Genomic DNA, 12,043 nt, shown 5'->3' on the forward strand with positions numbered 1-12,043 from the left:
ACAATTCCGTGCAGAAAAAAAAAGCAGCATGTTGTACTTTTTTTTCTAGTGCTGAAACACTGGAATGCACTACACTGGTGTGAACTATCCCATTGGAACCCATATAATCTACTTTCTGTGCGTTTTTAATACCGAAAAAAAGCACTGCACTGCATGTGGTGTGAAAGGTCCCGATGTGTCCTTGTGTTGAGTCTACTTTGAGAATGCAGATTCATGCAGATCCACAGACATGACGTGAATGAGCCCTTAGAAAATCATAAAAGATTTGTAGATTATGCAGAGTGATGGGGGGTAAAAAAATCGGGTGACTTTACAGATTTGTACAATCTACTTCTCGTAACTGCCTGCCCTTCACTAAAATGACTCTCTCTGATCAACAAGCCTTGAGATAAAGAAGGATTGCATTGTTTTAAATCAGAGACGGCTCCCATTGAGAGTGAGATGCAGTAAGGCGCAACGTTCTTCCTCACGGTTTCTAATATTCTTACTGTAACAGCTTGATTCTTGAACTCCAATGAACTGTACTTGGTCTTCTTTCACAGCACAACAATAGAATCAGCCCTATAGTGGTGCTTTGACAGCGCTGAGCACTTTGACAATGGCTCGATGTAATACCTAATAGCGTGCCTGTACTGTTAACTAGGCATCTGCAACCTTAATAAATATTCCACCATGGTTATCTGTGTTGTGTGAAGTGAAAGCGTAATATGTTAATATCAGCTTGGCTTATACATGTCCTATTCTTCTGGGTATATTCTTTCTTCAGATTATGAATATCCTTGAATCCCAACCTATGTCTACACTAATATAATCAGCACGCAAGAAACAAATGCCTGTTGGCAAGGTTAGATGAAATGTTAGACTGGAAATGGCAAGTTTATATAAACCGCCATAAAGACGCGGTATAAAGAGGACGTTTGTTACTGCTGAGAGGATTTCAAGGATTGTGGCATTATGTAGTTGTCACTGCCCTTGCCGTTAAAATAAATCAGGTGCATATAATGATCAATTCACTAAGCGCTATGAGTTATTTTAAAGCAAACCTGTCATGAGAGAAATACAGGGGCTTCCATCGCTAAACTCTAGTCGTCAAGCGGAAACTAGTGCGGTTTCAAGGAGTGGCGTGATCATTTTTAAAGTGGTCCTAAAAAAAGATGTTTTTTGACCTTAAAGCAGAACTACACTGCTTCTGAGCACCGCAAAACAAAAATTCTATTTTATTTGTTTTTCAATATTCAAAGCAAACACATCCATCCTTGTCTTTATGCTTTATTTTGCTGAGAAATCACTTTAATCACTTCAGCCTCAGAAGGAAAGATTGGTTTGAGCAAAAGTTATAGCGTCTACAAAATAGGGGATAGATTTATGGCATTTTTATTATTATTATTATTTTTTTCACTAGTAATGGCAGTGATCAGCAATTTTTAGTGGGACTGCTACATTGCAGCGTACAGATCGGACACTTTTGACACTTTTTTGGGACCAGTGACATTTATACAGCGATCAGAGCTAAAAATAGCCACTGAATACTGTATAAATGTCACAGGCAGGGGTCAACACTAGGGGGCGATCAAGGGGTTAAGTGTTCCCTAGGGAGGTGTTTCTAACTGTGGGGGGAGTGGAATGACTGGGAGTAGAGAGAGATCGCTGTTCCTGATCACTAGGGACATCAGATCTCTCTCTACTTCCCTGACAGAACATGGATCTGTCTATTTACATTGGCAGACCCCTGTTCTGGCTCTCTGAAGAGCAATTGCGGCTTGCCGGCAGGCATCATGGCCGCTGGCCACGCGCACGCGCCCCTATAGCCCTCAAAGCGGTCGCCGTACAGCTACGGCGATTCGCGGAGGGGAGCCGTAGCTGTCACTTCCCGTTTACTCAGCTACCAATGGCGCCGGTTTAAAAAAAATATACATTATTCAGAATCGCCGAAAATGGCGATCTGAATACTTTGAAGTGCAAAGGAGGGATCAGGGGTCTTTTAGACCCCCGATCTCTCCATAAAGAGTACTTGTCACCATCTATTACTGTCACAAGGGATGTTTACATTCCTTGTGACAGCAATAAAAGTGATCACATTTAAAAAAAAAAAACACAATTTATTAATATAAAAATAAATAAAATAAATAACAAAAAAAAATTTTGAAGCGCCCCTGTCCCCGCAAGCTCACGTAGCAAAGAAAACGCATACGGAAGTCGCACCCACATATGTAAATGGTGTTCAAATCACACATGTGAGGTATCACCGCGATAGTCAGAGCGAGAGCAATAATTCTAGAACTAGACCTCCTCTGTAACTCCAACCTGGTAACCGTCAAAAAATTTGAAAGCGTCACCTATGGAGATTTTTAGGTACCGTAGTTTGTCGCCATTCCACGAGTGCGTGCAATTATAAAGTGTGACATGTTTGGTATCTATTTACTCGGCGTAACATATACATTATACCAAAAAATTGGGCTAACTTTACTGTTGCTTCTGCTTGATTCAGAGCATGCGTGGACTTTTGTGCGACAGACTTGGGTACACACGATTGGACTTTCCGACAACAAGTTTTGTTGTCGAAAAATTTGAGAACCTGCTCTCAAACATTTGTGTGTGAAAATTCCAACAGCAAATGTTCGAGCATAAACAAGGTCGGACTTTCCGACAACAAGCTCACATCGAAAATTTCCCGTGGGAAAGTCCGACCGCGTGTATGAGGCATAAGGGAGGAACAGGTCAGAAAAGGGTTAAAAAAACTCTGTAGTGTAGTGTGGTAGGGGCGTAGTCTTACCCATTGGAGGCTGAGGGTCAGACGGGCGGGGTGGAGCCACAAGGGTGGTTCAGTGCAAGGGTTGCTGGGTAGTCATTCCAGAAAGTTCAGGCGACGAGAAAACCTTCCCTCACTCCTACCCTGTATTTAGGGTTTATGGTAGATTCAGGGTTGGGGGGCATTTTTTTATGTTACAAATTTTTCTATTAAAAAAAATAATAATAATAATTTCTTTTGAACATTTGCCATTTTGTCACAGCAGTTTTTGGGTCAGGGGGTCTTTGAGGGGGCAGTGATTAACCATATTGTTAAAGAATTGGGAGCCCATCTAGGGTGTGGCGCTTCTACTTGGTTGGTTGTTGGTGCTTCTCCTAGGAGCTAGGTCCCCTGGGGGAAAGTCTAAAAAGTGTGAGTTGCAACATCTTCAAGCCGGATGGGGCATGGCTAAGGACATGGTCGATTATAGTCATAAGGTGTAAACCCAAAGACCTTCTCCTGGTTGCTTTGTTGAATTTGCATTGTTAAAATTGTTCTATTTATGTTGTTTATTCATTTGTTAATAAAATGGCTGCTGTGGCCGTTTAAACCCACTTCACACAGTTTTGTGTCTTTATTATAAATTCGAGGACCGAAGGCTGACGAATCCTTTAGTCAAGACCCGAAGCTGTTAAATATTACACCAACGGAGGTTCAGAGACAGGAAGAGGACCGGCATCCCTGCAGTAAACATTTCTCCAGAATCTAGCTGCCTACACAACATGGCTCATCCTTCATTACAGGTAAATGATGTGACAAAAGCTGTAGGGATTTTTCTATAGCTAAACATCAAAAGTAGAGAATAGTCAGGTCACCGTCTTGGCTCTGCTGTCTGGCTGTGTAAATGTCAGAACTGGATGGGCTGAAATAAGGATCTATTTGCAGGTAAAACTGCTCTCTTTTATGTGTATCTGATTATATATTTCATCTGTGTATTTGACTCTTTGCCTGGAGCTCAGCTGTAGCTCAAGTGACCTGTAGTAATAAGATTGCACCTTACTGCTGGTGGCCTTGTTTCTCCTGCATTTTACATATGACTGTTTCTCTTTGTATTGTCTTCTTGCATAAGCCAGTCTAAATTTAATTACCTGGTCACTAATGTGTGAGGCTGAAAAACAAAGAAACAGTTGAATAATTTTTTCAATTTCTCTGTAAACTTCTTCCAACTTTTAGACAATTAACTTGCTGGAGTCCCATGGGTATGTAAGGCTTCTCATTTCATGTGAATAATTTAAAACAAATGCAGCCGCCTTGTATGAAATATCAATGCCTGTCCTACAGTGCTGTTTTATTTTAAATGATTGCACAATATATTTCACGCGGTTCAGAAATTAGGGCACAAAACAATGCAGAATTACAGGAGTGTGGCCGCTGGACAAACTCCAGACTCAGAACAAAGGAGATCACCAAGAAGTAATGTAAAAATTCTCAGTCTGGTATAAAGTGAACCTGTAGTGTAGGAGGAAATGATATGCTGTATGCTAAGGGAAGTGGATAGGGAAGGGAAGGGTTCATTTATAAAGGTTTTAATGTACATTGAAATGGTAATGTTAAGGCTTTATTCACACTGGACATTTTGTCTGCTGTTCCTAGGCGTGTCTGGTGTTTTTATTCTGCCTTTAAACACCCCTGAATGTTAGCCTATGTGTCCATGCACACAGAGGCATTTAGAGGAGTTTAGAAGCTGAAAAAAAAAAAACAGCCAGTGTGTCCAGAAGCAGCGGCATTTTGGCAGAAAAACCACTTCCACCCCCCTAATCTACATGCAGGATGCCGGACACATTGATTTCAATGTGGGTTTACTTTTTTTTATAAGCACAGGATTAAAGCCTGATGCTCTAATTGGCTTTAAAAAAGGGTGGGCTCGGGGCGCAGTGCCCACCCACTTGTGTGACTGTATGAATTAATATTCGCTATTGTCCTCCTGAATTCTCCTCCCGGCCAATCAGAATGCAGTTCCTGAGCCCTGATTGGCCAGGGAGTCCCAGCCAATCAGGTCTCAGTCAGGACCCACTTCCTGTTTGGCCTGGAGGAGAAGCAATGGCCCCGGAGCAAGGAGCTGTAGCCCGGATCCATGTCTGCCTGATCTGCCTCCTTCCTAATGTAAGGAGCCCTCTGATCGCCCCCACATTCCCATCCATCTCCTGCGGGTGGGAGAGTGTGGGATCGGCGGCGCATTCCCGTCCCTCTCCTGCGGGGTGGTTGGGGTTGGATCACCGCACTCCCGTCCCTCTCCTGCAGGGGGGGTGGGGGTAGATTCACCGTACTCCCATCCCTCTCCTGCAGGGGGGGGGTAGAATCACTGCACTCTCGTCCCTCTCCTGCAGGGGGGGTGGGGTAGAATCACCGCACTCCCGTCCCTCTCCTGCAGGGGAGGTGGGGGTAGAATCACCGCACTCCCGTCCCTCTCCTGCGGGGGTGGGGGTAGGATCACCGCATTCCTGTCCGTCTCCCATGCGGGGGGGGGGAGAAATTGCCGCTTTCCCATCCATCTCCTGCGGTGGGGGGGTTGGTGTTGGTTTGCCGCCCCCCAAAATATTGAGCACCAGCGGCCACTGGTTTAAACATGCATATATCATGCAGGGTGCCGGGGTCAGGAGTATATATCATGCAGGGTGCAGGAGTATATAACATGCAGGGTGCAGGGGTCAGGAGTATATAACATACAGGGTGCAGGGGTCAGGAGTATATAACATGCAGGGTGCAGGGATCAGGAGTATATATCATGCAGGGTGCAGGAGTATATAACATGCAGGGTGCAGGGGTCAGGAGTATATAACATGCAGGGTGCAGGGGTCAGGAGTACATAACATACAGGGTGCAGGGGTCAGGAGTATATAACATGCAGGGTGCAGGAGTCAGGAGTATATAACATACAGGGTGCAGGGGTCAGGAGTATATATCACGCAGGGTGCAGGAGTATATAACATGCAGGGTGCAGGGGTCAGGAGTATATAACATGTAGGGTGCAGGGGTCAGGAGTACATAACATACAGGGTGCAGGGGTCAGGAGTATATAACATACAGGGTGCAGGGGTCAGGAGTATATAACATTCAGGGTGCGGGAGTATATAACATGCAGGGTGCAGGAGTTAGGAGTATATAACATACAGGGTGTAGGAGTCAGGAGTACATAACATACAGGGTGCAGGAGTCAGGAGTATATAACATATATGGTGCAGGGGTCAGGAGTATATAACATGCAGGGTGCAGGAGTCAGGAGTATATAACATACAGGGTGCAGGAGTCAGGAGTACATAACATACAGGGTGCAGGGGTCAGGAGTGCATAACGCAGAGTTCAGGGATCAGTAGTGAGTAACACATAGTAGGAGTATGAGGCACTCTAGGTAGCAGCATTCCTTCCCCTCTGTTACTGACCACTTGCAAAATAAGTGCTCCTGTAAGCCATTTGAGAGATAGGGACAAATTTGGGAACAGTTTCCCAAAATCAGGTATATCTGTTTACCCTACTATTGTTGGGCTTTAAGTAACACAGGGCTTGTGTTACTTAAGCCTGTGATTGGACAGTGAAAAGAGGAACAGCAAATTGATGAGCTCACCTCGCTATCATTTTGCTGTCTATCTGCACGTCTCTCATTAGCACATGAGAACTATTGCACAACTTACTAGCTTTTTTGGGCTGCTTCTCTCTCCTTCAGTCTGAGCCCCGCTGTATTATAGGGCGTACACACGGTCGGACTTTGTTCGGACATTCCGACAACAAAATCCTAGGATTTTTTCCGACGGATGTTGGCTCAAACTTGTTTTGCCTACACACGGTCGCACAAAGTTGTCGGAATTTCCGATCGACAACCACGCGGTCACATACACCACGTACGACGAGACTAGAAAAGGCCGGTTCAGAACCAAGAGCGGCACCCTTTGGGCTCCTTTTGCTAATCTCGTGTTAGTAAAAGTTTGGTGAGAGACGATTCGCGCTTTTTCAGACTCGTGGCTTTCAGATCGTTTTCTGCCGTTCAGTTTGTGCTTGTGGGTTTGTATCTGCTCTTCAGTGCGTGCAAGCAAGCTCCACGTGACTTTAGGTAGTCATTGTATTCTTGTTTGTTCGTTACTGGTTTTCAGGTCGCTCTTCACAGGCCTTGCTGTTCTTCAGTGCGTTCTGTTACTTCGTTCTGAGCAGCCGACCGTTTTCTAGCCATGTTTCGTATGCGTACTCCTCGTAGAGTTCGTGCTGTGCGGGGGCTTGGTGTTGGGGTCCTGACCTTGACACAAGTCCAGTCTATGAACAGGGTGGGGAGGAGTTCATGGACCAAGAATTGGTTGCTTCAGCGTGACCAGTTCTGTCATATGCCTTTGCTCCATGAGATCCGTGAGAATAATCCTGATGATTTCAGGAACTTTCTCAGGATGACGGACCCCGTATTTCACCGTTTGTTGGCTTCGCTGACCCCCTATATCAGCAGGCAGGATACCTGCATGAGGCAAGCCATCACTGCGGAGCAGAGGTTGGTCGCTACCTTGCGGTATTTGGCCACAGGGAGAAGTCTGCAGGACTTGAAGTTCTCGACAGGCATCTCCCCCCAGGCTCTGGGGATCATTATCCCAGAGACCTGTTCTGCCATCATCCTGGTCCTGCAGAAGGAATATATGAAGGTAAGATTTTTATCCTTTTATATCCCATTTTATTGTATTGAATGTTTGATAATATATTGTATTTCTTTCCTCATTCCCTAATTATCATGATTGGAATATGCTGTGAATGTCCCCTTTGTCCTCATGCATGCTGGATTTTTATGTAATTATTATTTTATGTCCTTCATACATATTTGCCCTTCAATAACCTCTCCAGCATGGTGTCTCCTGCCCTATATTCACCTCATGTAGTCACATAACAATGTATTTTATCAGCTCTATAGTAGTGCTTTACCCCAAACACCCCCTAAAATGTTTGGAAATGTTATTTTTGATTTAAAGCGGGGGTCCACCTATCTATCGTTTTTTTTTTTTTTTTTTAGTTCATTCACAAACTTTTCTTCTCAGCATTACATACTCACATATTGTGTGTAATATGTCCGCCTGTGTCAGATTTCGTCAGAAAGAATAACTTATATTATTCACTGCAGGCGGTTTCCATCTTCATTGTGGGCATTTGAAGCCCACAAGCATTTATTTCCTGGATGTGGTGAATGCTGTGCTCCCAGCATTCACTGCTCCTTCCCGCACATGCTCAGTGGCATCCTGGGAAGCCTGAGACTAGCTCCCAGGATTCTGTGCGGAGTCTGGGAGAGGCTAGAAACACGCCTACTCCCACGGGAGGAGAACCAGGAAGTGCAAAGAAGAATAGAAAAATAAAAGGTAATTACGACGATTTAAATTTTTTTAAACAGCATGTCAGCATCTAGGCAAGGAAGAGAATACATACAGATATTGTTAAAAATTTGGGTGGAACCCCGCTTTAAATTCAGGCAGAGTGCCAGAGGCTTTTTTTTGTGGTGTCCCCAAATAATTTTTAGTAACCCTCCCCCAACTGCTAAGTCAGCTGATCCCAATTCTCTATCCTCAATCATCTATCTGCTGACTTTGCCAAACCCATACACACTATACCCACCTCTTTACTGGTGAGATTTATGGATGAATTCCCCAAAGCATGTAGTGCAAGGGCCTGCCTGTATACTTTCCAATGGTACTGTTTAAAGTTCTTGTATCCTATTATTATCTTGATAGGTGATATCAGAATGTTCAAATATGCTCAAATGTGTACAGTGTGTATTTATATCTTTGTATTCAGACACTTCTTACCTGTCCAGTGGTCTGCCAATAGTGTAACTAAGGAGGGTCTGTTCCAAGTAATACCCATTATTTAGGCATTCATCTCTCAATGAAGTGAAGAGGGTTACCTGTCCAAGAGTTCCCCCCCCCCTATAATGTTAGAAATGGCCCATGAGGGGGGGAGGGGGAATATGATAGGTGTACCTTATACTTTGTTGTTGTTAAATTCTCCTTAATAAATGCTATCTGGAGGTTACCCCATAATGTTTGTGTCTAATCTGCTTGCCATGTTTCTGTGAAAAAATAGTAATGTTTATTGTTTTTTTCTCAACAGTTTCCTTCCACGCCACAGGAATGGCAGACTGTGGCCTCCCACTTTGCCCAGCGGTGGGACTTTCCTAACTGCGGAGGGGCAATTGATGGGAAACACGTCCACATCGTCCCACCACCCAACTCGGGGTCGTACTATTATAATTACAAGGGGTTTAATAGTATAGTGATGTTGGCGGTGTTGTCGGCTAATTATGAGTTCTTGTATGTGGACGTGGGGAAGAATGGCCGGATGTCCGATGGTGGAGCGATCGCCCAGACGGAGTTCTACAGGCGTCTCCAGAATGGCAGCTAGGACTTGCCACCTCCAGAGGACAATGTTGAAGGTCTCCCATTTGTGTTCGTTGCTGATGAAGCATTTGCGCTGGGGGACCACCTGATGCGGCCATTCCCGATGAGGACCCTCACCCCGGTACAGAGGGTTTTTAATTACCGGCTGGCCAGAGCCTGAAGAGTGGTGGAGAACACATTTGGAATCCTGGCCAGCTGGTTCTGATTATTTCTGACACCCATCCATATGGCGGAGTATAAACTGAACCATATAATACTTGCCTGCTGTGTTCTCCATAATTTTTTAAGAAAACATTCAGCCAACTATGCTGGCTCAGTTGGGCCTGAGGCCGGAATCCCAAATCCATCAACACTGACGGCGCTTGAAAGTGGCCGTCCTGGCTTGCCCTCCCTGAGTGCCCGTGATGTCCGGAGTTCTTTGTGGGTAGGGGGGCTATCAATATGCCAGACAATCTGTGAAACCTTTTTCAAATAAAAAACAACCAAAAGAAATTCTTTGTGGACATTTACTGCTTGTGTTTGTTTTAGCTGACCCTGACAGAAATGTGTTGAGTGCAGAAAATGTTGTGATTGGGTAACCTTATAAAAAACAGTGTTGGCTGGTACTTCCTAAATGCAAAAACACATTTCACTACAAGTGCACTTGCAACTGCACTGAACCTGCACTTGTAGTACAAAGTGTATTTGCCCTTAGGAAATAACCCCCATTTTTGCATAAAACAGCAATTACATCACCCCAAAAGTGTTGTAGTGTTGACACAATAATCCACACATTCTTGAGTAAGCCACTTTTTTATACCTGCACAATCACATGTGCATTTACGAAAGGTTTTTAAAACAAACCAACATGTTTGTTGTATAACAATTTTTGCAGTAGCATTATCAAAACTCGAAATATCCATTTCAGATAAAACAGGCCTGTGTAAAACCAACAAGAAAGCCAAAAAACTTGAACTTACAAAGTTCACATATGGTAAAACCTGAAGGCTATATCAGACATCAGTATTTAGGAACTGGGTTTGATATAGCGTTCAGATGGGGGGAACTCACCCCTGGAAAAGCCAAATTTGGAAGATGCACACCACTTTACGAATGTCAACATGTGCTACCTGCCATCAGGGGGTATCAAGGGACGTGTTTTGGGGGAGCAAGCCCTTCCTCAACGCGACTTTATAATTGAGGAAGGGGTTGCACCCCCAAAACGCGTCCATTGATCTCCCGTGATGGCAGATAGCACATGTTGGCACACTGTGTGCATCCCCCAAATTTGGTTTTTCTAAACATTGAAAAAATTTTTGCAAGATTGGACCACAAGAAAACAGGTGATTTTGTGGGGTTTAAATTCGCCCAAAACATCAATGATGTTATTATTTTTTTTAATAACATCACTGATTTGTTGCTGTATGTTGTGCAATTCGAGATTACACCCCATGATCTCCCCAATCAGTATCTGGGCACTTTCAGATGTGAAACAATCTGGATCCACAACATCACGATCACCTAAAAAGAGATAAAGAACAAAAAAAAAGGTCTCAAAAATCTGCCACCATCCATCTCTTTTACCTGAGCCTGTGGTCGCAGACACTCACCTGTTGTGGTGCCAATCTCCACCACATCGTCTTCTTCCTCCTGCTCAGCTTCTTGTGTTTGCGGTATTTCCCCTTCTTCCAGAGGTGGGGGGTCTGTGTTCTCCTGGGATGAGGGGTGTCCTCCGAGTCTTTTCTCCCCTATGTAAAACAAAAATGGTATACTTAGCACACAGATATTTGATGGCAGAACTAGAACTAGGAAACATTGCTTGGAAGTGGGGTACAATTGTCTATTTTAGCCGAGTTCCAAGATGTATATTTTTTATTGGCCTTTGTCAAGCTGCAATACTTTACCTGTTTGGTACAAGCTTCACAGATGTAGCCCCCCCTATAGTATACACTGGAGCACCTGTGTGCCCCCCCTAATAAAAATGGTGTTCTGGGGTCCCACACTAGTGCTCCAGTGTCCAGATGTGAAAACAGCTGCTCAGTGTCCTCTCCTTACACACAATCTAGTTGGCATTTCATTCTAGTAACAAACCCATCTACACAAACAAATATTTGGCATCCAAGTAGGCCCAAAAAAAATGTAGGAAAATGCATATGGCCTAAACAATGGTGTTCTAGAGGCCGAAAGAAAAATGTTTGATACGAACGAATAATGGGCCCATGAACATTAAAGTTGCCCTTTTAAACGTTACAATTAATAAAAGCATATGGAGCAGAACGGACGGAATAAAGACAGAAAGAATAGGAACACAGCACAACTACTTACTTTTTTGCAGCGCTCTCCGGATCTTTCGGTACTGCTCTGGCTCTCTCAACTTCAGGTCCGACCACCGCTTCCTGAGCTGATCTTTCGATCTTCGTACCCCGAAATTCCTCTCAAGACTCCTGACCACTTTCGCCATGATCTTGGCCTTTCGGATGTTGGGGTTGGGGTAAGGCCCATATTTTCCGTCATAGTCGGACTTCCTCATGATGTCGACCATCTCCAACATCTCCCCAAACGACATATTTGTGGCCTTAAAACGTCTCCTTCTGGATCGGGACGTGCCTGGATCCGGCCTTTCCTCCTCCTCCTCCTCGTTGCTAGAATTAGCATGCACCTGCTGTAACTCCGCCATCATGCTCTTCACCCACTGCGCCGAACGAAAAGGGGCGGGGAATAGACTAGAAAGAACGTCAGGGGCGGGCGGAGTTACACGCATGTGCAGTGTGTATAAAGCGTAACACGCGTGCGTATTACGTACGATCTGTGAGCGGAGGAAGGAGCATTGGACACGCCGATCGTAAGAACGAAGGTAAGAGACAAACTTGTGCCTATACTGCTTCTAGATTGAGGCCTATATTGTAACAAGATTAGGAGAGTT

This window comes from Aquarana catesbeiana, linkage group LG06, assembly GCF_042186555.1.
Source record: "Aquarana catesbeiana isolate 2022-GZ linkage group LG06, ASM4218655v1, whole genome shotgun sequence".
Taxonomy (NCBI): domain Eukaryota; kingdom Metazoa; phylum Chordata; class Amphibia; order Anura; family Ranidae; genus Aquarana; species Aquarana catesbeiana.